This window comes from Triticum dicoccoides, chromosome 1A (assembly GCF_002162155.2).
Source record: "Triticum dicoccoides isolate Atlit2015 ecotype Zavitan chromosome 1A, WEW_v2.0, whole genome shotgun sequence".
In the NCBI taxonomy this organism is placed as follows: Eukaryota; Viridiplantae; Streptophyta; class Magnoliopsida; order Poales; family Poaceae; genus Triticum; species Triticum dicoccoides.
The window spans coordinates 158066802-158091806 of NC_041380.1; the positions used below are offsets into that span (position 1 = coordinate 158066802).

Below are 25005 nucleotides of genomic sequence, written 5' to 3' on the forward strand. Positions count from 1 at the left end.
TGAAGACCGAGGAAGAACTTTAGCTCTCCCATCATGGACATCTGATATTGCTCTTGCATCATATATCCAAACTCTTCACTGTACTTCTGATTGGTGCAGCCGAAGATAATGTCATCCACATATATTTGGCACACAAACAGTTCACCATCATATGTCTTCGTGAAGAGAGAGTGGGGTCTAGGGAACCAGGTATAAAGCCTTTACTCTTCAGGAAGTATTTGAGTGTGTCATACCAAGCCCGAGGGGCTTGTTTGAGGCCATACAGTGCCTTGTTGAGCTTGTATACCATGTCAGGATGTTTTGGATCTTCAAAGCCAGGCGGTTGTGCAACATACACTTCTTCTTCAATCTTGCCATTGAGAAAGGCACTCTTCACATCCATTTGATATAGAAGTATGTTATGATGATTTGCATAGGCCAGCAATATGCGTATGGCTTCAAGTCTAGCCACAGGAGCAAAAGTTTCATCGAAGTCAATGCCTTCCACTTGAGTATATCCTTGAGCAACGAGACAAGCTTTGTTTCTGACAACTTGACCATGCTCATCTTGCTTGTTGCGGTATATCCATTTGGTGCCTATTATGTTGTGCTTCCGAGGATCGGGACGCTTGACCAGTTCCCATACATTATTCAGCTCAAACTGTTGAAACTCGTCTTGCATAGCTTGAATCCATTCAGGTTCCATGAAGGCTTCTTCAACTTTCTTGGGTTCTGTTATTGAGACGAATGCGAAGTGCCCACAGAAATTTGCCAGTTGAGTTGCCCTTGAACGAGTGAGTGGACGGGTGCATTGATGCTATCAATTATTCTTTCAATCTGCACTTCATTGGCAACGCGAGGATGTACAGGGCGAAGATTTTGCTCTTGCTGATCATTGTCGTTGTTAGAAGGAATGTCTTCAGGCTGAGCATTGTCTTCATGTTGATCAGGTGCTGAGATGATAAGTTCTTCTTCAGGATGAGCTTCAGAAGGTATAATTTCTCCAGTTCCCATTAGCTTGATTGATTCACTGGATGGAACTTCATCTAGCACATTTGGCAGTTGCTCTCTTTGTGAACCGTTGGTCTCATCAAACCGCACATCCACTGTTTCAACCACTTTGTAATGAAAGAGATTGAAGACTCTGTAGGAGTGCAAATCCTTTCCATAGCCAAGCATAAAACCCTCATGTGCTTTTGGTGCAAACTTTGAGGTGTGATGTGGGTCCTTGATCCAGCACCTGGCGCCAAATACTCTGAAGTAACTGACATTTGGCTTCTTGCCAGTAAGGAGCTCATAAGATGTCTTGTTCAGAAGCTTGTGAAGATAAACACGATTGATTGTATGACATGCAGTATCAATGGCTTCAGGCCAGAATTTTTTTGGAGTCTTGTATTCATCTAGCATCGTTCTGGCCATCTCAATGAGTGTTCTGTTCTTGCGTTCGACGACCCCATTCTATTGTGGCGTGTACGGGGCTGAGAATTCATGTGTGATGCCCAAGGTATCAAGATATGTATCAAGGCCAGTGTTCTTGAATTCAGTCCCGTTGTCACTTCTGATATGCTTTATCTTGGCGCCATAGTTGTTCATTGCTTGATTAGCGAAGCGTCTGAACACATCCTGCACTTCAGTCTTGTAAAGGATTATGTGCACCCAAGTATATCTAGAATAATCACCAACAATGACAAAGCCATAGAGACAAGCAGTAGTAGTAAGAGTTGAGTAATGAGTGGGACCGAAAAGATCCATGTGAAGCAGTTCGAAGGGTCGAGTAGTGGTCATGATTGTCTTCGAGGGATGTTTGGCCCTCGTCATCTTTCCTGCCTCACAGGCACCGCATAAGTGATCTTTCTTGAACTTGACACCCTCGATGCCTATGACATGCTTCTTCTTTGCCAGGGTGTGGAGGTTCCTCATGCCAGCATGCCCAAGCCTCCGATGCCAGAGCCAGCATTCTGAAGCTTTTGCTAGAAGACATACGGCAAGCTGTGGTCCTGCTGAGAAATCTACCATGTACAAATCATCTTTTCGATACCCTTCAAATACTAGAGACTTGTTAGATTCCATTAGAACAAGGCAACGATATTTTCCAAATATTACGATCATGTTTAAATCGCAAAGCATTGAGACAGACATTAAGTTGAAGCCAAGGGATTCAACAAGCATGACTTTATCCATGTGTTGATCCCTTGAGATTGCAACTCTACCTAGACCCAATACCTTACTTTTACCAGTGTCAGCAAATGTGATGTGGCTCTTGTCGGATGGACGTAAGGTTGAGCCCATAAGAAGGCTTCTTTTGCCAGTCATGTGATTTGTACACCCACTATCAATAATCCATTCTGAAGACGCTGGTGTCGTACCCTACAGTGCAGTTAGGGGGATAGGCTTCACGAAGAGCATTGTGAAGCAAAAACATTTGACGAGCCAGTGGGTTATGAAAGCTTAGATCCAGATTAGGACTAATAGGGAGAGTAGCAAGCGATTCAGGAACGAAGTACATAGTAAGACCATTCGGGCATTTGATCTTGCGCCCTACAAGATGTTTAAGGTCCCCAGCAATAGCGTCAGACGATTTTGGTTTTCTGCTGGAGACCTTTCCCTGCAAAAGAGAGTTAAGCTTTCTTAGCCACCCACATCTTCAAGGGTGGCTTAGAAGCAATAAGTCTAAGTGCAGCATCTGAGAACTTTGGCTTTGGATCCCTAGCAAATCGTCTTGCAGGCGGACAATAGTACTCATAAGAATAAGCAGAATAGTTCTTGGTCTTATGAACATGGCGGTTTGATGAACCGCTCTCATATTCATATGCCTGAGTATGGTTTCCCTGCAAAACATTTGCGTTAGTGCGACTCAGGTGAGTCCTCTGTCTGTATGAAGCCTTTGGACCGTATGAAGCCTTTGGTCTGAGGTTTGTCTTCTTCGCGTGAGGTGTCATGATGATATTCACAGGAAGATTCTCCAGACACCTTTTCGGAACCCAGATCTTCTTCATAGGCGGTCCATTCCTGCAGTTAGTACCAATGTACCTGGCAAACACTTCACCATTCTGATTCTTAAACAGTTTATAGTTTGCATCAAGGGATTCATCAATGATAATGGGGTTAGCACAAGTGAAGCCAGATAGATTGGATGGATCTGCTGAAGGTTCCTTTGCACCAACCCACATGGTTTTGGGGTACTGCTCAGGTTTCCAGTAAGAGCCATCAGCATTCATTTTCCTTACGAACCCAACACCCTCTTTCCTCGGGTTTCGGTTCAGAATCTGCTTTTTGAGGACATCACATAGTGTTTGATGCCCTTTAAGACTTTTGTACATCCCTGTTTCAAGCAATGTCTTCAACCTAGCATTCTCATCAGCAATAGCAGTGGTATCCTCAGCAGAGGGGTTAGTTACCACATCAACAGTTGAAGATATTGCAACAGTAGTAGCAGTAGAACATTCAGCAACAGAAGTAGCATTATCACGCTCAATGCATTTAAGACATGGTGGTTCAAATCCTTCCTGAGCGGAACTGATCTGTTTGGCGCGAAGTGACTCGTTTTCCTTTTGAAGATCTTCATGAGCCGCTCTCAATTTCTCAAGATCTTGCTTCCTTTGAAGATAATCATAGGAAAGCTTTTCATGAGTTGTTGAGAGAGTTTCATGATGACTTTCAAGTTCCTCATACTTAACGTGAAGATTTTTTATGTCTTCAATTAAGGATTCAGATCGAGTCATTTCAGCACCTAACAGATCATCGCTTCTGTCTAACAGTTTTTGAATATGTTCCATAGCTTTCTGTTGTTCAGTTGCAATTTTAGCAAGTGTTTTGTAGCTGGGTTTTGAACCACAATCAGAGTCATCGTCACTAGATGTTTGATAGTGAGTAGTGCGTGTGTTTACCTTGGCACCGCATGCCATGAAGCAGTAGGTAGAAGCGGAGTAGTCCTTGTCATTTGCATCGGTGTCGGTGATGAAGTCATTGTCTTCAGTGTTGAAGATGGACTTGGCAACGTATGTTGTAGCCAGACTTGCGACGCCTGAATCGGACTCCTCCTCAGACTCCACCTCCGCCTCCTCAGAAGCGGACTCCTCCTCTGAATCCATTTCCTTGCCAACAAATGCACGTGCCTTGCCAGATAAGCTCTTCTTGTGTGATGAAGACTTTGAGGAAGACTTGGAAGAAGACTTTGAGTATTTCTTTTTCTTGTTGTCGTCAGAGTCATATTCCTTGCTCTTCTTCTTCTTTTTGTTCTCATTGTCCCACTGTGGACACTCAGAGATGAAGTGGCCAGGTTTCTTGCACTTGTGACATGTTTTCTTCTTGTAGTCGTGAGCAGAAGCTTCATCATTCCTTGAGCTTGATCGGGAAGACTTTCTGAAACCTTTCTTCTTGGTGAATTTTTGGAACTTCTTCACAAGCATAGCAAGTTCCCTTCCAATGTCTTCAGGATCATCCAAACTGCTGTCAGATTCTTCTTCAGATGAGGAGACAGCTTTTGCCTTCAAGGCACGAGTTCGCCCATAGTTTGGACCATAGATATCTCTTTTCTCAGAAAGCTGAAACTCATGTGTGTTGAGCCTCTCAAGTATGTCAGACGGATCGAGTGTCTTGAAATCAGGACGTTCTTGAATCATCAGGGCTAGGGTGTCAAACGAACTATCAAGTGATCTCAGTAGTGTCTTGACGACTTCATGTTTGGTGATCTCAGTAGCCCCGAGGGCTTGAAGCTCATTTGTGATGTCAGTGAGTCGGTCAAATGTGAGCTGGGCATTCTCATTGTCATTTCGCTTGAAGCGGTTGAAGAGGTTGCGAAGGACACTGATTCTCTGATCTCTCTAGGTTGAGACGCCTTCATTGACCTTGGAGAGCTAGTCCCAGACCAGCTTAGATGTTTCCAAAGCACTCACACGACCATACTGTCCTTTGGTCAGATGACCACAGATGATATTCTTGGCAGTAGAGTCCAGTTGAACGAACTTCTTGACATCAGCAGCAGTGACACCTTCTCCAGCCTTGGGAACGCCGTTCTTGACGACATACCATAGGTCGACGTCAATGGCTTCAAGATGCATGCGCATCTTATTCTTCCAGTAGGGATATTCAGTTCCATCAAAGACGGGGCACGCAGCAGAGACTTTAATTATCCCTGCAGTCGACATAGCTAAAACTCCAGGTGGTTAAACCGAATCACACAGAACAAGGGAGCATCTTGCTCTGATACCAATTGAAAGTGCGTTATATCGACTAGAGGGGGGTGAATAGGCGATTTTTATGAAAGTCTTCAAAACGTGGAAGTTATGAAGACAAACGATAGAAATAGACCTATTACCCTGCAGTGGAAGGTAGACTACACTAGGCAAGCCATAGTCAAGTATTCAATAGAGTGAAACCACAATGACTAATAGCAGCAATGTAGTAAGGATCAGGTAGGAAGATATTGTGAAGCCACATAGAACAAGCAGTCACTCAGTGAAGACAAAAGATAGTGCGAACATACAATGACTTCACAAGGAGTAACAGTAAGTAAAGGGAAGGGAAGATGAAACCAGTGACTCGCTGAAGACAATGATTTGTTGGACCAGTTCCAGTTGCTGTGACAACTGTACGTCTGGTTAGGGCGGCTAGGTATTTAAACCTTAGGACACACGGTCCCGGACACCCAGTCCTGAACACGCAGCTCAGGACACCCAGTCCTCACCGTATTCCCTTTGAGCTAAGGTCACACAGACCTCACCCAATCACTCTGGTAAGTCTTCAAGGTAGACTCCCAAACCTTCACAGACTCCGTTCACCGGCAATCCACAATGTCTCTTGGATGCTCAGAACGCGACGCCTAACCGGCTGGAGGATGCACAGTCCTCAAGTGTAATAAGTCTTCAGATCACACAGACAAGAAGACTTAAGTGATGCCTAATTCTCTTTGGCTCTGGGTGGTTAGGGCTTTATCTTCGCAAGGAATTCTCTCTCAAAGGCTTCGAGGTGGGTTGCTCTCAAACGACAAAAGCCGTACTCTGAATCTGAGCAGCCAACCGTTTATGGTTGTAGGGGGTGGGCTATTTATAGCCACTTCGCAACCCGACCTGATTTGTCCGAAATGACCCTGGGTCACTAAGGAACTGACACGTGTTCCAACGGTCAGATTTCAAACTCACACGGCAACTTTACTTGGGCTACAAGCAAAGCTGACTTGCCCGACTCTGGACAAGATTCGCTCTCAAAGTCTTCACTCGAAGACATAGGTTTTGTTTAAGCATCACTTCAGTCATTCTGACTGGTTCTCTTGGACCCCACTTAATTGTACGGTGGTTCCTATGACTCAACAAGAAGAAAGAGAACTACGAAAGATCTAAGTCTTCGAGCTCCATAGGCTTCATGTGGTGTCTTCTCTTGTCATAGTCTTCAATGGGAATATCTTCATATACCACCTTTGACTTCAATGTCTTCATACATTTTTAGGGGTCATCTCTGGTAGGAAAACCGAATCAATGAGGGACTTCTACCTGTGTTATCCTGCAATTCTCACAAACACATTAGTCCCTCAACTAGGTTTGTCGTCAATACTCCAAAACCAACTAGGGGTGGCACTAGATGCACTTACAGCCCAGCCAACTCCAACTCCACAGGCATCGCCAGCGTTACGCAGGCTTCGCAAAGGACCAAGGCCTCCAGTCTCTAAGTCTGAAGCTAATACTGCTGAAGACATTCCGGCTGCATCAGCCAATGAAGAAGAAACCCCAAAAGCTACTACTCCCCCGTCCCACAAAGAAGCTATTCTCGAGGAGAACGTGACAGTGACCGACCCTCCAGCTCATCAAGTGGAGGTTGAGAATCTTGAGGCTGCCACTGACGCCACTGCCGCTGTCATGGCTGAAGCCAATGTGGAGCCTACACCAATAAAAGCACCAGAAATCAGCAAAGCCAATGATGCTACAACTTCTGTTCCCGCGCCTGCTGCTGGTCCTCAGTTTGACTATCATGTTGAGCATAGGCCTCAGGTACAGAAGCCAATCCCCAGATTGCCCAGGTTTCCAGGTCCTGCATTAGCACCTGGATCCTTCAATGTCAATGGCTTCAAAGCAGACAACACTTTCTTCAATAGCTCCAGGAACCCCTACTCAAGGGAAAGAATATCTTCTGATCGGTTCTGGAGCTATCCGCAGCGAAGCTATTACTCCTGCATTCTGTACAATCAAGGCCGCATCTTCCCCCATAAGCGTCTTGACATTGAAGCAATAGTTGGTCTGCCCTGTCTGGAAGAAGCTCTGGATTGCTTCAAAGAAGTTGGATTGCTACCGTTTATCACCGACCAAGAGCACTGGAATGAAGAGTTGCTGCTCCAATTCTATGCCACACTTCACATCCACGGGTACAACAGAGATCCGAAGACTTGGGTCCTGGAGTGGATGACAGGAAATGTCATCATGAAGCCAAAGCCTTTGATGTCATTGAGCTCACTGGTCTCCCCACTCCTGGCGATCTCTACGAACATGGCTGTCAGCTTCACAGTGAAGCTGTGGAGAGCATCTTTCAGAAGCCTGAACCTAACATGAGTCAGATGCTCAGTATGATGAAGCCATTACCCCAAGATGCTGCATATCCCAAGGAATTCTTTGTTGAAGACCTTGAGTATCTACCCAGGACTATTTATCACATCATAAGGCGAACTCTCTGGCCCATCAAAGGACATTCTCCACATGCCAAGCTGGAAGGTGCAATGAAGACTTTGGTCTTCTATATTCTTCATGGCAAATGCTTCAATGCACAGGACTTCTTCATCCGCCAACTTGCTGCATCAGGCTCTGATCTTTTTGGCTTGAAGTTCTACGCTCCATGGATAATGCGGCTGATTAAACTTCACTCCGCTATCTCATATCAACCATCTGCTCGCAATCATCGGATCTTTCTGCCTGATGTGGATATGTCTGTTGACGCCATTTATCCTGAGCCTGCCAAGGAACCTCTAAGTCTTCAGAATGCGGAGCATCAAAGTTTTTCTCAGAACATTGAAGGAGTTGAAGCAGTCACTCGTGTGTATCCTTTGGCTGGAACTACACGTGCACCACATCCTGCCCTTACTGAAGCCACCGATAGCACAATTGCCCAACGACCTAAGAAGCGCACTCGTGTTCTCAATGACCGAGAGCTTCTGGTGGCTCTTCATCAGAAACAGGATAGGCATCATGATTGGCTGAAGCGCCAAATGCAAAGCCTCTTGGTGGATGTCAACCGCATTCACAATCTTGCCACCAAGAATGCCTTTGTTGCCCATGAAACCTCTCGACGCACATGGAAAGGGCTGACGCTGATGTGCTCTGAAGATGATCTTCAAGAGGATGGCTTCTCTGAACGCTTCAAGTTTGACTCCACACCTCCTCGAAGGGCTGTGCTACGACGAAGTCCATCTCTTGAAGACTCTGAGTTCTCTTCCTCTGCTGCAACTGTGAATGCCAGAGTGATCGAGGACGAAGACGATGCTACTTCACCACCACCTCCTTCAGCACGCTTCGACACTGCTCCAAGTTCCTCTGCACCGCCGAACACCACCGACGACCCTGCAGCTTCACCTACTCTTCATGGGAACGAGTAGATGCTCTATGTCTTCAAACCTTTTTGGTCCTTACTGACAAAAGGGGGAGAAGCATATGAGTTTGATAGTCTTCAAGCGGGTCCATATGGGCGGTTGCTTTATATTTTGCTTCGTGTTTACAACTCTCGTTTTGATACATTTGGTTCTTTGAGTTGTAACACCTAAACTCGATGGTCATCTGCTACTTATTTGCTACTTCGTGATGCGACGATAAATTCCGCATGTGCGATGATAAATTCCGCACTTAGATCATTTTGTAGACGTCCATTTTCCATTATGCATGTCATTATCTTCACATACCTTCTCATGCATAATGAATTGTCGTCATAAGTTGAAGAGGATCTCCACGAGTACAACCTGCCATGTGCATTTGCATTCCAAAAGCAAATTACTTATATGCACATCTTCAGGGGGAGCCCTTGCAACTAATGAAGACAATTCCTTTACAATTTCACATATTATATTCCCCGTTGAAAACTTCAACTGGTTTGTCATCAATCACCAAAAAGGGGGAGATTGTAAGTGCATCTAGTGCCACCCCTAGTTGGTTTTGGAGTATTGACGACAAACCTAGTTGAGGGACTAATGTGTTTGTGAGAATTGCAGGATAACACCGGTAGAAGTCCCTCATTGATTCAGTTTTCCTACCAGAGATGACCCCTAAAAATGTATGAAGACATTGATGTCAAAGGTGGTATATGAAGATATTCACATTGAAGACTATGACAAGAGAAGACATCGCATGAAGCCTATGGAGCTCGAAGACTTAGATCTTTCGTAGTTCTTTTTCTTCTTCTTTGTTGAGTCATAGGAACCACCGTACTGTTAAATGGGGTCCAAGAGAACCAGTCAGAATGACTGAAGTGATGCTTAACCAAAACCTATGTCTTCGAGTGAAGACTATGAGAGCGTATCTTGTCCAGAATCGGACAAGTCAGCTTTGCTTGTAGCCCAAGTAAAGTTGCCGTGTGAGTTTGAAATCTGACCGTTGGAACACGTGTCAGTTCCTTAGTGACCCAGGGTCATTTCGGAAAAATCAGGTCGGGTTGCCTAGTGGCTATAAATAGCCCACCCCCTACAACCATAAACAGTTGGCTGCTCAGAGTTAGAGTACGACTTTTGTCGTTTGAGAGAAACCCACCTCGAAGCCTTTGAGAGAGAATTCCTTGCGAGGATAAAGCCCTAACCACCCAGAGCCAAAGAGTGTTAGGCATCACTTAAGTCTTCTTGTCTGTGTGATCTGAAGACTTATTACACTTGAGGACTGTGAATCCTCCAGCCGGTTAGGCGTCGCGTTCTGAGCATCCAAGAGACATTGTGGATCGCCGGTGAACAAAGTCTGTGAAGGTTTGGGAGTCTACCTTGAAGACTTACCAGAGTGATTGGGCGAGGTCTATGTGACCTTAGCTCAAGGGGAATACGGTGAGGACTGGGTGTCCTGAGCTGCGTGTTCAGGACTGGGTGTCCGGGACTGTGTGTCCTCAGGTTTAAATACCTAGCCGCCCTAACCAGACGTACAGTTGTCACAGCAACTGGAACTGGTCCAACAAATCATTGTCTTCAACGAGTCACTGGTTTCATCCTTCCCTTCCCTTTACTTACTGTTGGTCCTTGCGAAGTCATTGTATGATTGCATTATCTTCTATCTTCACTGAGTGACTGCATGTTCTGTTTGGCTTCATAATATCTTTCTACCTAATCCTTACTACCTAGCTGCTATTAGTCATTGTGCTTTCACTTCATTGAATACTTGACTATGGTTTGCCTAGTGTAGTCTACCTTCCGCTGCATGGTAATAGGTTTATTTCTATTGTTTGTCTTCGAAACTTCCACTTTTTGAAGATTTTCATAAAAATCGCCTATTCACCCCCCCTCTAGTCGATATAATGCATTTTCAATTAGTCATTATGCTTTCACTTCATTGAATACTTGACTATGGTTTGCCTAGTGTAGTCTACCTTCCGCTGCTTGGTAATAGGTTTATTTCTATCGTTTGTCTTCGAAACTTCCATGTTTTGAAGACTTTCATAAAAATCGCCTATTCACCCCCCACTCTAGTCGATCACTAGCACTTTCACCTTTCCCACTATAAGTTTCTCGGACGAAGGAACCATCATGACTTCATTGAATTCCGCTTCTTGAAGAAAACTATTGTACCAGCAATACTGTACACCCGCGGAGTATGAATAGCAGCAAGTTTATTACCGCACATGTCGTAGTTGCAAGTTGGCGCCCTTGAGGAATTGGAGTGATGTTTCCTGGGGGTCTCTCCAGAACGGTGTGGCCGTAGTTGCAAGTTGACGCCCTTGAGATGCCGACATTGAGGGGCACTTGGGTGACTACGGGTGCGCCACTATGACCCAGTTGGGTCAATTTTTTTACAGGGCGGACGTTGCCGAGTGGATTTAGGGCCAGGGTCTAGCTCTAAAACTTCAGTGAACACATGTTAAGCAATGCTCAAAGGCCTAAAAGTATGACGCTTATCGACATTGTACATTAATAATACATACCAACTTAAACTCCTATATACTGGTAATTTGCTCTAAAAACTACATTAATTACTAATACTGGTAGATGCTCGTAATTAATTAAACAAATGTACGGGTGACACAGACACACAGACACTAACTACTAGTACTACTACTTCTCACATGCCAGCCAGACATAATCATTATCTTTGTCGTTCTTCTCAGCGGCACCCCGCCATGGTTGGATATCTTCCCATCTCTCCGCAACGTCGTGGTAGCTATAGCCGCGATCCTAGCAGGTGGAGGCATTGGGCCATGCTGGCCAGACGCCATTGTTCTCCTTCCTGGCCTTGTCGGTGACACCCCACCATGCTTGGATCTCTGTCGAGCTCTCCTTAGCAGCGTGTGCATCCTCTTCTTTCTTACGGCGGTGGGACTCTCTTTTCTTGAGTGCTTTCTGCCTTTTCTGCTCCCTCTGTGCGGCTTTGGCAGTCTCTTACTCTACCCAATTGGCCTTGGCAGCTTCAAAGTTCGTCCACATAGGTGTGAGGTCGCGAGCGGCGATGAACTTGGCACAGCGGGATGCCATCGCTTCCTTATCATTTTGTGTGCGGGCGTGGGCAGCGAGGAACTTGGCACGGCGGGATGCCATCGCTTCCTTACCGGTTAGTGTGCGGTGCAGTGACATGAACGACGCTTGGAGAGAGCTCTCAGGCAGGATGGCTGGACAACCGTATAGTTCATTGGTTTGTCAAGAGCTCAAGGACAGACGACGAAGGAAATTTGGATTCTCCTTCAAGCCTGGTCATTTATTATCGCACACGGTTAATTTCGGTAGCCTCTAGAAAATGTGTGTGTTGACCCTATTGTGGGTTGCTTTCTTATTAGCCACCACCCTAGCCACGTGGATCGCACGCGTGCACCGTGATCGAACGGCATTCCACGTCCCTATCATCACACCCATGTAGATGTAGCTGGGATTTTATGTTTCTGCACTACTACCTCCGTCCTGGTTTATTGGTCCCTTCATATTTTGTGCTAAATTTTGAGTTTAGATTTATCTAACAAAATGTTAATGCATATAACTACAAATAATACCACTAGAAACTATGTTTAAATACGAATCCAACGCTATAATTTTTTGTGACATGCATTATTATTTTCTTAGTTCAATCTAAGGGGGCCAATAAATCAGCACGGTGGTAGTAAATTTCTACAAAATGCACATAATGGCCTAAATATGGTAAATTAACCCAGAAAAGTGCCAAATGTGAACACGGTGCTTTGTAGGGTGTATGTTGATCATAAAAAAAAGTCAACTGCCACATTAATTGAGTACTTTTGCAAACTACAAAAACAATATACCACCACCCTGCGTTTGACTGCCCTGGCCCACCGAAACCCCTTCCCTCGCTCACACGCGCTTCCTGCCTGAAACGTTCAGCACCTCTCCAAAATGTCAATAAGGCATTCATGCCCGACACGACCTCTCACTGGTGTCGGCATTGCAGCAGCGTGACGGACGAGAGAGTGCCACCTACACGGCATCCCAGTGCAAGCGACTGCTTCGCGTTAACGACACCACGGCCATCCGTATGTCCGCCGCCCACATTAATGACATGCAGCTGCCAACGAACCTACTCCGGCGCCAGCCGTCCGTCCGTCTGCCACGGCTCATTGCCATTTGCCCGCTATATTAACTTCAGCCCCGGCCATAGCCAAAGACCCACAGCCATTCTCCTCCGATCCCTTCCTCTGTCGGCACAACTCCAACCATGGCCTCCTCGCACTTCAAAGCTCTCTGGGACGTACAGTCGCCGGAGCAGACGAAGGACATCGCGGGCTCTGCTCTGGGCGCGCTCCGAAGCTCTCTTGGACATACTATCGCAGGACCCCTCGGTCGCCCTCCGCCGCCACAACCACGAAGTCGGCACGTTTGCACGGGCGCAGCCGGCAGCGAGGAAGAGTAGTGCATGGTAGGTCACCGCCTCTTTGGTCCCAGGAAGGCCACAGCTCCTCCCCTTCGTCGATGCCAAGCTTGGTGGGATAAACATCAGCAACCGATTAGCTGCTTGACGGTGACGTGGAAGTGGAAATCTTCAGAACATTGTGCTCCGAAGGAGGAGGTTATGGAGGAGGATCTGGACAGAGCCAAGGCGAATGAGGAGGAGGCGAAGGCAATAGCCGAAGCGTCAGTTCTCGGGGCTCATGGCCGGACATGGTGGTCGGGCGCCGACGATCATTTAGATTAGGTTTAGAGTAGGTTTTAGTATGGTTTGTGCAAAAATTGTAATGAATTTTGTCCAGTTTATAGGAAAAGTTTTCTAAATGTAATGAATTTCATCTAGTTAATGTGAAAAATATAATAAATTTCGTCCGGTTTATAGGAAAGCCGTCATGCTATAATCCCTAACGGTGCTCCATTATTTTGTAGGGAACAATTATCCCTCGATCAAAATCAGATCCGCCGTGTTTCACACTCCTCCCTCATAAGATTGTAGACGCTTTCTTACATAAAAATGGAACAAGTGAAGATGCTCTACCACGTTGTTCATGTCCTCGTCAATCCACAGGAGGTGTGGTAAGCAATCTTCAAGTCATCACCTTGTTTCAAAAAATCTTCAGTCATCAAGTCAAAAAATCTTCAAGTCATCAAGTCAAGTTAACAAAATCTTCAAGTCATCAGACCAAGGAACCATCATGACTTCGTTGAATCCGCTTCTTCAAGAAAACATAACGCACCAGCGATACTGCTACCACACGTGAAGACTGAATGGCACTGTAGCACGTCATATCACTCAAACCCACTAGGCCAAACTAGCCCGCTTAACGCCATTGGAGTTGCCCTAATGTGAATGTATTCGTGAACTAGCTCTTTAAGTTTGATGTGAATGTTGAACTTGGAATGCATCGCGTCTGTACATTAATGTATAATTGTGGACTATTGTCTAATCAATCGCTAAGCCAAGTAGCACTACTATGAACTACTCCCTCGGTCCATGAAAAATTGTACATCTAGCATTAGAATTTTTTTCCAACAAAGAGTGTACATCTACACTTTCAATGCACTTAGCCTTTAATCTAATTGGTATTAATTGACTAATGCAACAACTTATGCTTTAGCTATAGGCTGCATGTCTATCCTTAATTACAGCATGCAACAACCTTCATCTAATCTTCTTATCTCAATGGTCGCATGCACACATAAGTCTACTACTTTTGGGCGTTAATTATACCATGGAATTCCGGTTCCTCTTGATCAATGTGTAAATCTCTATATGTAAAGTCTTTCACGGAGGAAGGGAGTTGTGCACATGCCAAGTTCACTGGGTTGCCGTGTTTTACACTCCTCTGTCGTAAGAGTGGAGGTAATAGCTTTCATCAAAAATAAACAATGAATAGTACTATAAAAGAGCACTGGCATTATACCGCCCGGTTTCCTTGCTAGTCCTCGATATCGGAAAGAATACATTCATTCGCCGATATGTGGGACGTCGACCATCCTGGTCCACTTGCCATGCACCAAAATTAGAGTGCATCACACAGTACTACAGGGGAGACTCACCACAGTCGTAGCGCCGCAGTAATAAATGACCAATGAGCCATCAAATCGCAGGCCCAACCTTTCCCACTGTAAGTTGCTCGGATGAAGGAACCATCATGACTTCGTTGAATCCGCTTCTTCAAGAAAACTTACTGTACCAACAATACTGCTACCATATGCGAAGACTGGACGCCACTGTAGCACGTCATATCACTCAAACCCACTAGGCTAGACTAGCCTGCCCAACGCCAATGTTCTAGGATATGTACGTCTCTATACTGCTATGATTTTGTTGACGACTAGAAAGAAATGGAGGGTCTTTCTCTCTGTCTCTAGATCTCTCTCCACCCCCCCAACCCCTCTCTAGCACATGTACACACTCTCTGTAGCCACTCCGAAAGTACGACATAACTACACATTCACGCTTCTAGCAAAAAAAAATATGAATTCATGCATGTTACAGGTACGTGCCAATTTTGTTCTTAATGTTGGATGTTAGTGTGAATGTATCCGCGAACCAACTCTTTGAGTTTGATGTGAATTATGTATAATTGTGGACTATTGTCTGCTCAATGACCATACCTATAAGCATACCACGAGCTCATCAGCCCCATCGTCTCTCTTCGGTGATTATTTGCAAGTACTATAGTAGCTCACACATTAGCTAGCCTGCTAACACAGTGCGGAATTAGTTGAGGTTTGACGCCAAGAATCACCAAACAAGCCCTGCTTATATGATAAACAATTCAAACTTACATCTAAGCATGTCATATATTACATCAAAACTAGTGAGGATACATCTGTTTCCATAACTCGGAGAGGGTTAGCATGATGCACTATCAAACAAAAGTAGCAAGTACCGCCCACACAAGACAGTGCACTAGCCCTAAGATGGTTTGATAACACGCATCGTTCTGATAATTAAACACAATGCAAACTACGTTGAAGAATTAGCGTGACCAACTATTTCTTGTCATCGATCTCTTGGGTAATGTCCACAGGACGAACAGTGGCATGGGAATCGATCTATGGGGCAATGTCCACAGGATGGACAGCGGCATGAGAATCGATCTCTGGGGCGATGTCCACAGGACAGACAACGGCATGGGAATCAATTTTTGGGGCGATGTCCACAAGACGGATAGCGGCATGGGAATCGATCACTGGGGTGATGTCCACCGGCACTGGCACAACCTAACATATTAGTAAGCACATTGCAAATAATCAAAAACCACAACTATGGTAAGCCATTTTTTACCTTGTGCAGCTCACCAAGGGATCCCATCCCTCCCGAGGCCATCTCCTTGAATGGGGTGATCGTCTTGCCAGGGAAATACTGCTTCTCAACGGCGACTATCTCCTCAAACCTGGCCTCGGGCCTCTCATAGGTGGCCATTAGATTTTCTGGGGTAGGCACGGTGGCGCCCTTGCTATTCTTCCAGCTTTCTTTGCTCAGGAGTTCATCCGCCAACGTCGTCAACTCTTTGGCCAGTGCTTGTTTCTTGGATTTCTTCATCTCCATGGGTTGGCCCGCCAACATCGCCAACTCGTTGGCCGGTGTCGCTTCCTGAAGATTTTTGTCTCGAGTGGGTTGTCCGCCGGCAACTCTTTGCCTAATGCTCCAGGATCCATCAATAAACTGACAAACAAAAAGCAATCAAAAAGAAACCACAACCGCAATGAAAACGGGAAAAGAGTAAGCAGTGAGAATCGGTGGGTGCTTCGGAAAAAGAAGATTCTTCGAATGAAAATAGAGTAGCATCACTGATTTTCCCACCTTTCCGTACAGAAGAAAAATGACAGAAGTGAGTAGCCTGGAGTGAGGTTTTCTTCAAGATAGGGGAGAAAGGGCTTCAACGAGCGTTCCAGTAAAATGATGGTTGCTTCGTCCCGTCCATCTTCGAGGCCACTTTACCACTGTTGGTAAAGGTGTGGGTTTTGTGATATGATGGGTCATGACGGCCACACCGGGGTGACTGGTGAGTCTCGACTACAGCACCTTGCTGTGATTTGGTGGATGGCACGCGGTCCCGGATGCTTGATGTCCCGCATGTCCATGAAACAATGTAATAGAGCTGCTTGTCATGGAGTTTGGACGACAGAGGAGGAGCTGGCAATAGTAGTACTCCATAAAGAATGTACTCTCACATTTTGTTTTGAGGATTAACTGTACTCCCACATAGAAAATATAAATAATAATGCATGTTGGTGCAGCCCACGTTTCCAATAATTTGAGCCGTGGGATTGTTTACAAATTTTACGAGGCGGTGGTTGTTCACTTAATGGAGGGTCTAGTATCAGACGTGAACGTAACAAAGTGCGACCTGGCACACCGTTAGGGGTGGAACAAAAGCTCGTAGCTCGCGAGCTTAATGAGCCCTCGATAGTTCGGCTTGTTATCCTCGTGGGTCACTTCTTAATGAACAAAGTCAATCATCAATTTCTTAAGGAGCTTAACAAATGAGCCAACAAGTTTCACACTAAGTTTGTTAGTAACAACACAACACATATTTTATCTTACGTGAAAATTTGTTAACGAGCGCTCACGGGCTTAAAGAGCTTCAAACGAATGAGCCGAGCAGGGTTTTTTTGCTCGTTAATCTTTTCAAGCTTAACAAACCGAGCCTTAACGAGCAAGATTTATCAAGATTTAATATCTATGTACAAGAAGTTCTCAATGATGAAACATTCAAGAAGCGGGGATGTACAAGGAGTGTTAGAAATTAATTAGTAGATTAATTAGCACATGCTAATTAGTGAATAGTCATTAGCAAAGGGGTGTGTCCAACCCCGAATAGTCATGTCTCCTCTCTTTATTGTCAACAGGCACCTGTTCGAGGGGATGCCACATTTTCCAGATGTATATACTTGAGAATAAATAGAAAACCGAACTAATCGTCCATTCACTTTCATTCAATCTCGTCTTACTTTGACATATTAGTCGGAGCGACGCTGCCGCCGCCATCGAAGCCGCGCCGCCACCAAAACTATTCTTGAACTATCTACAGGCTGACGCCGAAGCACCGGGGATCTCCACACCTCCCTGCCGCCGGAGTGGCAGATGGAAGGAGGGAGATCCCACGGGCTCACCGCCGACAGTTGAAGATGGAAGTGGATCTCCGTCATGTTCGTCGGTCGCTAGAGAGAAAACTGGGTCATGGGGAAAATTGTCCCGCTAAGGCCTCATTTGGTTTCAGCGAATCCCCCTGGGATCCTTGCCTTTTCCCCGGGCCGACAAACCACGGACAGAATAAAACCCCGGAATTCTCACGATCGCGTTTGGACGCCCACGAGAAAGGGGTACCCCTGGCCTTTCCCCGGCCTTTCCCCGGAAAGGCTCCCACGAGTGGAGACATCGGGGAGGAAACCCTCGCTTCTTCTGTCTCGCACTCATGAACGACTGGCGGCGGCGACTGGAAGACCTCCTCCGTCCACCGCTCAAGTCTCCTCCGTCCACCGCTCCTGCCTCCTCCGTCCGGCGACTGCGACACCCCTGCCCTCCTCCCTTCGACGCTCTGCCCCTCCAGATGGGGCGACGGGACCGGGGTCGACATCCTACTACTTCCCAGATCTCGTCTCCACCCCCAAGATCTTCACCTTCCGATGATGACGACGGCCAGGAGATCATGCTCCTCTTCGTCCAAGGTTATCCCCTACTCATCCTTTTCCACCCACCATTTTTTCCTTCCCTGCTACACGCACTAACGAGCGCTTGTACAGATCCAAGAGCCTCCTCTCCTGTTTGAGTTTTGTATCACAAGAACCAATACCGAAGAACATCCATCGTTTGCAGTAGTGTTTCTACCTGACTATCCTGACCTCACAAGTGAGCACAATCACATCTACCTCCTTGTAATGCTAATCTACACACAATGTTCTAGTATATTTCTGAAGGGGACTACTCAGCCTGTACTAGCTTTGTCCTAATTTTAACTTAGAATCTTTAGGATAACCTGAAGTATGCTTGTCTTGCCTATAATAACGGTGTAGCATAAACGTACCAGTTATTGGAATTTAATTGCGTTAATGAAAGTAGCATTAGTATCATGGTAACTGTTTAGTTTAAAATTACTCTCATTCAAGTTCTTCCCTTTTGTACCAAGATATGGAACCAAGGTTTGAGCATATGTAATCTTGATAATTGGCCTTCGGTTTAAACTCTATGGACCCAAGGGGACATTCACTCCATTATCTCTGTCCATTTTACACTTTTTGCGTACGCCATTGAGTTGATCTATTGTTGTCTTAACTTCAAGCTTTATTTGTAAAAAGTATGTTAGTGGCAAAGTAATTAAAAGATGAAACCATGTGCTATTAAGATTTTGAGTTTTCCTGCGGATTATTCAAAGAGAGAACAACATCTTATTATGTTTGGATCTGTTTGTTTGTGAAAGATGCATATAAATAAGAATATGTGCTTATATATATTTTGACTTCTGAATTGATATTATCTTTTTGTAAAGAATTTTGACTTATGATGTGATTGCAGCAAAGCCAATTGATAGTATTATCGATGCAGTGCTATTAAGTCATCAATTACTAATGTACTGTTAGAAAACGGCCTTTACTGATTGAAGGAGAAAATTGCTACCAAGGAGAAAACATAAGGTATGTAATTTTGAAGTACTCCCTTCGTTCCGAATTACTTCTCGCAGATATGGATGTATCTAGATGTATTTTAGTTCTAGATACATCCATTTTTATGACAAGTAATTTGGAACGGAGGGAGTACCAATTTAGAGGTGCAGTTTTGTGTTTTCTTCCATTGGGCATTTTTCAATTTGTTCATGAATTTGCACATGTTAACTCATAAGCAGAGGAATATCTTGTGGAGAAAACAGAGGGTGTATACAAATGAGTTCATGCTCTTGTCAGTTTTTCGTTGGGAATTATCTTGTGTTTTTGTGTTAATGCACCTCTACAGCTTTAGCTCCTTATGTCCATCATGTCGGCGCTGGCGACATTGAACATGTCGACGATGGGGGCAGTGCCATCCTTGACGATTCAGTTCAGGATCCCCCACTTGGCGGCGTCCTTGGCGCTGTAGCTCTCTTTCGGGTTCAGCCCGCAGCCGATGGAGACGGCCATGAACTTGCCGTATGTTGGAATAAACCCAAATCTGCACCTAGTATATTTCTCTGCCATGGTAGGCGCTTGTGTTTTGCTGCCATGCAGCGTTTTTAGCTAGTGTCTAGTTTTCAGTTTCAGTCTTTCTTCAGTCAATCTGTTAGCGAGTTTAGCTAGAGTAGTTAGTCGCCAGGAGCGATTCTGGCGTCCACTCTGATCGCTCGTGGGGTGGAATTTTTTTCAGTTGTAGCTCATTTTTCATTATCGTATACCAATGTCTTTCTCTGAGCCCGTTTTTCAGTTGCAGCTCTGGATAAATTTAGTGAATTTAGTTTCACGACGAGATTATACAAAGCGAAGCAGTTGGTCAGTAGTAATCCTTTAAATATTATACAATATCGAGGAGAAAAGCTCTGACAAGCTTGTCATTCAGTCCCGTCATACAATATTACAATTGGAATAGTGTTTATACAATCGAAAAGCTCTGAAGGCTATTTTCAAACTAGTTTCAGTCTAACATTCGTTTCTTGCGAAATGATGGCTTTCATGCCGTGGTCATCTAGAAATTAAAGAGAACAATATTATACATATAAGAACACAAATAGGTGTGTGCTTATTATGTTTGCATCTATTTCATTGGGAACATGGATATAAATAAATATATGTGCTTATATATAGTTTAAAATTTACAATGTATAGTGACTACGTTGTTGTTTTTTGCTTTGCAGGTTTCCTAAAGCTAGCCAATGAAAATGTTCAAAGAAGTTGATCTTGAAAGTTTCAGTAGTGACTATCCCAGCAGCAACACATTTTGGCATGGATGATTTACACAGATACATGTTGATAATGGAACTAAATGATTATTCTTGCTGGATTTCTACCTTAGTTAGCATTTCCTCTGTTAAACCATGATTAGCACGCTAAATTTATTCGCAGTGCCATTATTTGTGCGACTGAACATGTATAACTTATGTCAGCATGTTTGATGTGGATTGAAGTGTTTTTTTTTACAGATTATACTTGTTTCATGTTTTTCTGTTTTTTCCTTGTCATTCCTGAAGTTTGCAATGAAATTAGAGAAAAAAGATAGTTACTTTTGAACTAATATAATATTTTCATAAAAAATTGTGTTATTTTTCATGGCTTTTGAATATTATAATGTTTTCTAAGAAATTTGATACTTTTCTGACAATTTTTTGAACGGGATTCCCTCCCCTCCCCCTCATCTCCAAACTCACGTGGGGGTGTCCCCGTGGTGGGAGAGGGGGGAATTACTACCCTGGGATCAGGGCTATATATATACCTGTAATCAATCAGCAGTCTGTTCGATGCATCCCCTCTCGGGGCTATATATACCTGTAGTCAATCATCGAGCTATATATCTTATCTTACCTCTTATCTTACCTACTAATAAACCAGCGATGGCTTCTGGTCGTACGTCGTCAGCAATTTTGCAAAAAAGCCCTTAAAGGTTTTAGTAATCAACCCGCAGTCTGACCGTAAGTGAAAAAACGTTTCGACGCAGCTTAGACTCCGTCGTTAAAATTGCTGCCCACAGGAGAACGAGGGTTCCTCCGCCGCTGCGCCCCACCCCCTGCTCTGCGAGAACGACGGTCCCTCCACCGCCGCACCTCCATCCCTTGCTCCGCGGTGCCCGTCCTCGCTCCCCGGCCCCCGAATGGACACAAGATCGACAGGATCCGCCGCATCCCTCACAATTTTTTTCCAGATCGAGATCGATGGGGATTGACAGGGGCGACAGCGATGGGGAGTTGGATCTGTGTGGCGGTGTGGTGGGAGCGCGGGGAGGGGCGCTGTGGTGGTGGAGGCGACCGGCGCCGTAGATAAGCGCTGGGGAGTTGCCGATGCAATGGCCGAGCGAAGGGGAGAGCCGTCGTGGTGGACGAGAATGACCACCATGGATTCCTCGCCCAAGTCATGATCCAGTAGCTGCCGCTCTTCGAAGTCATCTGCTCCATCACATCGGCAACCTCACAGGTCACAGCCTCCCATCTGGAACCCTGATGTCGTTTTAGTTGCCGACACTATGCAACGGTCCTTTTTAGTGCAATGCTTGCTTAGCACTAATAGGTAGAACATTCATCAATCAAGCGCATGTACCAACATGATGGTAGATTTTTTATTGGCTCTTCTCTAATCTGCAAGTCATATATTGTGGCAGCGCTGGGTAGATTCTTATTGGCCCGTGTTGTGGTGAAAACATGCTGTGGCTGATCGCTTCATTTGCTAACATTGATATATGTATGCTGCTGATGGGTCCTGAACTCCTGATATACACTGCCTATTGCTGCTAAAATTAGTATTGCTACTCAATTTGATAGGTAAAGTGGTAATGGATGGCGAGATTTTGTAGTGCTCATATGCCAGTTAGTCAATTGTCCTTTCTGTGCTGAATTAGAGAATATTGCCCATATGTTAATCAGCTGCTCCTTTGTATAGTTGTCAGTTTATGGCTCTAGGTGTAGCTTCATTATGCATATTGGTAATGTTGTGTTGATTTCTTTTGGGCGGAGGTTACTTCATCAATGAGGGGCCGGAGGGAGAGCTTGGCAGGGCGGCATGACGGGCTGGTCTGCACCAGCAGAACGGAGGGAGAGATTGAAAAAGAGTGTCCGCCTGCAGTGGCACGGAAGAAGAGTTCAAAAGCAGCACGGGCGGCTGCTCTGCGGCTGGTATTGAAGGTAGAGCTTGGCAAGAGAGAATGGGAGAGCTCTACTGCCTCGAGCATCGCATCCAGCCCCAATGGCATCATGCCCACTTGCCCGAGTAAGCTTCTTCTCTGTTCCAATTCTTGCACTTGTTGGTTTTTTACTTTCAGAGCTCTGGGAAATATCAGATGGTGTGTGTCTTCTTTGATGGTACAAGTATTTTAAACTGGCACCGTCTGATAATATATGATTGCTATAATGAACAAAGGTTGTATTTTTTAATTGATTGGTACGCAATTGTTGTCTTAGCTGATCACTTGCTCATTTCCATTCTTGAAAATGCAAGATTATTAATTTCCTTATAAGGATATATAAAGATAGAGGCAATCTTTTTAAAACTTTTCTGAAATCTGATATAAATGAAAATGTCTGATATTCAAATTAGTTAGATTAGTTTCTGTACTCCTAGCAGTGCACCTAAATTTGAGTACCAATGTTTCAGGGTACTATTTTGTTTTTTGAGAACCAAGTAAAAGACACAGTTCCAGTGTGATCAGCTAAGAGTTTTTGTACACAACATTGATTCTATTTTTCTCAAACCATTTATTTTAGCTTGGATAAGTGGTGTTTTGTTGTTCTACGGACTGAATTTGTTGACGAACATGGCTCGTGTGTATTAATTCATCAATGTCTCTGGCTATCCTGCAGTACAAGGCAGACCATAGATTCCTCCCGATGAAGATTGATGTGGCGCGATGGAGAGCTTGATGTGTGCGGCCTGCTGATGGCGCTCGGGCCGATGGTGGCTTAACAACGCATGTTCTCTTATCGTCCTCATGCTCTCTGCCCTTAATTTTATCTCTCCGATTCTTCTTTGGTTACATGCACATGTGATTGAGGCAGGACAACAGGAGCAGCAAGAAGCATCGACAACTATGAGCTAGCTGCTAGCAGTGCCCCCCCTCATGTACATGGATTTGTAATGGCCAAGGAACACTTTCGATTCTTTCTTTAGTGTTTTCACTATCAATCCATATTTGGTGAACTTGTTCTACTGTTCATGAGCCTCTGCCCAGAACCTGTCTGATGTCATGCGTACGACGGACTGAGACACGTTCTAATTTTCTGGTGAAACTCTTACCTCTATTTAGAAAATCCAAATGATGAAACAAGTGTATTCAAGGTTGGATCTGCACCTTAAACATGTGTACCTGATGTTCCAAGCTGCCGGTGTTCACAGCTAAGGAGTAGGCAAGGGTCCATGGTTCATTTGATTTCGTGGGGATTATCCAGTACAATGCGATCTACACTGAAGCCGATCTGAGCCAGGTGGAACAGAAGTTGATAGATTATTCTGGCGACAGGGCTTCAATATATATATCAGTCAGAAGTCTTGCAATTTAACCAGTTTATGCCTGATATTTTTGTCTCTACATTTATGTAGTAAGCTCAAGGCATCAGGTACGCTTTACATACAAGGTCTCGTTCAGTTTAGTTTCCCATGTAGTGTTAAATTCTGATGAACTATATTCAGTATAAATTGTAAGCTAAAGCAGATTAAAAAGATAATAAATATGCTCAATCCATGTTCAGTTGCTAAACTGATCAGGAACTACACTTCAAAGAGCTAACTGTTCACAATAAAATAGCCATAAATTTGTCAGTGTTTAGGGTATTCATCCACTCAGTGTCATGTTTCTGAATTTTGTGATCCGGAAAACATTACTGGTCATTTCATAGTAAGATTATAGAGTTGTTCTCCCTTTATTTTGCATATCTACTCACTTGCTTATAGTAAATAAATAATTAAACAGTCGGAACTGGTAATTTCAAGGAAAGAAATAAGAATCTCATGGTCTTTGCTATCGCACCTGTACTGGAGATTGGTCTTTCAGTCTCCATGCCAATCCATGTCTAGCCTGACTGGACTCTTCCAACTTTTGTCAAGCTACGTTCCAAGTTTCATATTTGAAATAGCTTATGTTTTATAGGTAAAGGCACACAAGTTTGCTGTTCAATATGACCATCAACTTATTAACAATCTGTAGAACATCAGAATACTTATATGTTTCAGTTTTTGTAAATGATGAACAACAATATAATTTCATGCCTAAAATCACAGCTTGAGTTAAAGGCGTGTGATTTGTTTTCTTCCAGTTGCAACACACGTGCATTTTTGCTACATACTTTCTCTGTAAAGTAGTGATCTGAACGCATTTATATTTCTTTATAGAGGGAGTACTTTCATCAGAAAAAAAGGAACGCACAGATATTTTAATTAGTTTTCTTTCATGTTGGCCTTAACTAACAAACATGTTCTCAGCAATTTCTCCACCTTTGCCATGGGATGGGAACCAAGCTTACACAATAGAGGCTATTGAGTTGAAATTACGTATTTTGTATTTTACTTGAGAGTGAACCTCTAAGGCTGTACCTTCTTTTAAATGCTAGCACCTAGAGATGATTTGAATTTTCCTCTTGTAAATGTCATGAGGCATGAGCCACAACCTCTCCGTAGAACATTAAAACAAACATTGATCTCCTTGTCATGAGGCATGGGCCACAACCTCTCCGTAGAACATTAAAACAAAACATTGATCTCCTTGTGGGTAAACAAACATTGACCTTTTGATTTATTTTTCCACTAGACGATTGTGGACCATGTGCAGAAGGAGCGTCCATTCAAACACATTCTAGCAGGAT

The 25005-nt window shown here is 44.4% G+C and overlaps 1 long non-coding RNA gene across 3 annotated transcripts; it reads left to right on the top strand.

Annotated features, from left to right (window-relative positions):
• Window positions 1-17725: 17725 nt before the first annotated feature.
• On the top strand, window positions 17726-20650 carry LOC119368386. 3 transcript variants are annotated; one of them, XR_005176629.1, is made up of 5 exons: window positions 17733-18211; window positions 18287-18392; window positions 19056-19174; window positions 19491-19663; window positions 20362-20650. It is a non-coding gene; the product is annotated as an uncharacterized LOC119368386 (long non-coding RNA). The 3 variants fall into 3 exon arrangements; XR_005176628.1 differs by having other exon boundaries at window positions 17726-18211; window positions 19056-19712; XR_005176627.1 differs by having other exon boundaries at window positions 17734-18211; window positions 19056-19663.
• Window positions 20651-25005: the final 4355 nt, after the last annotated feature.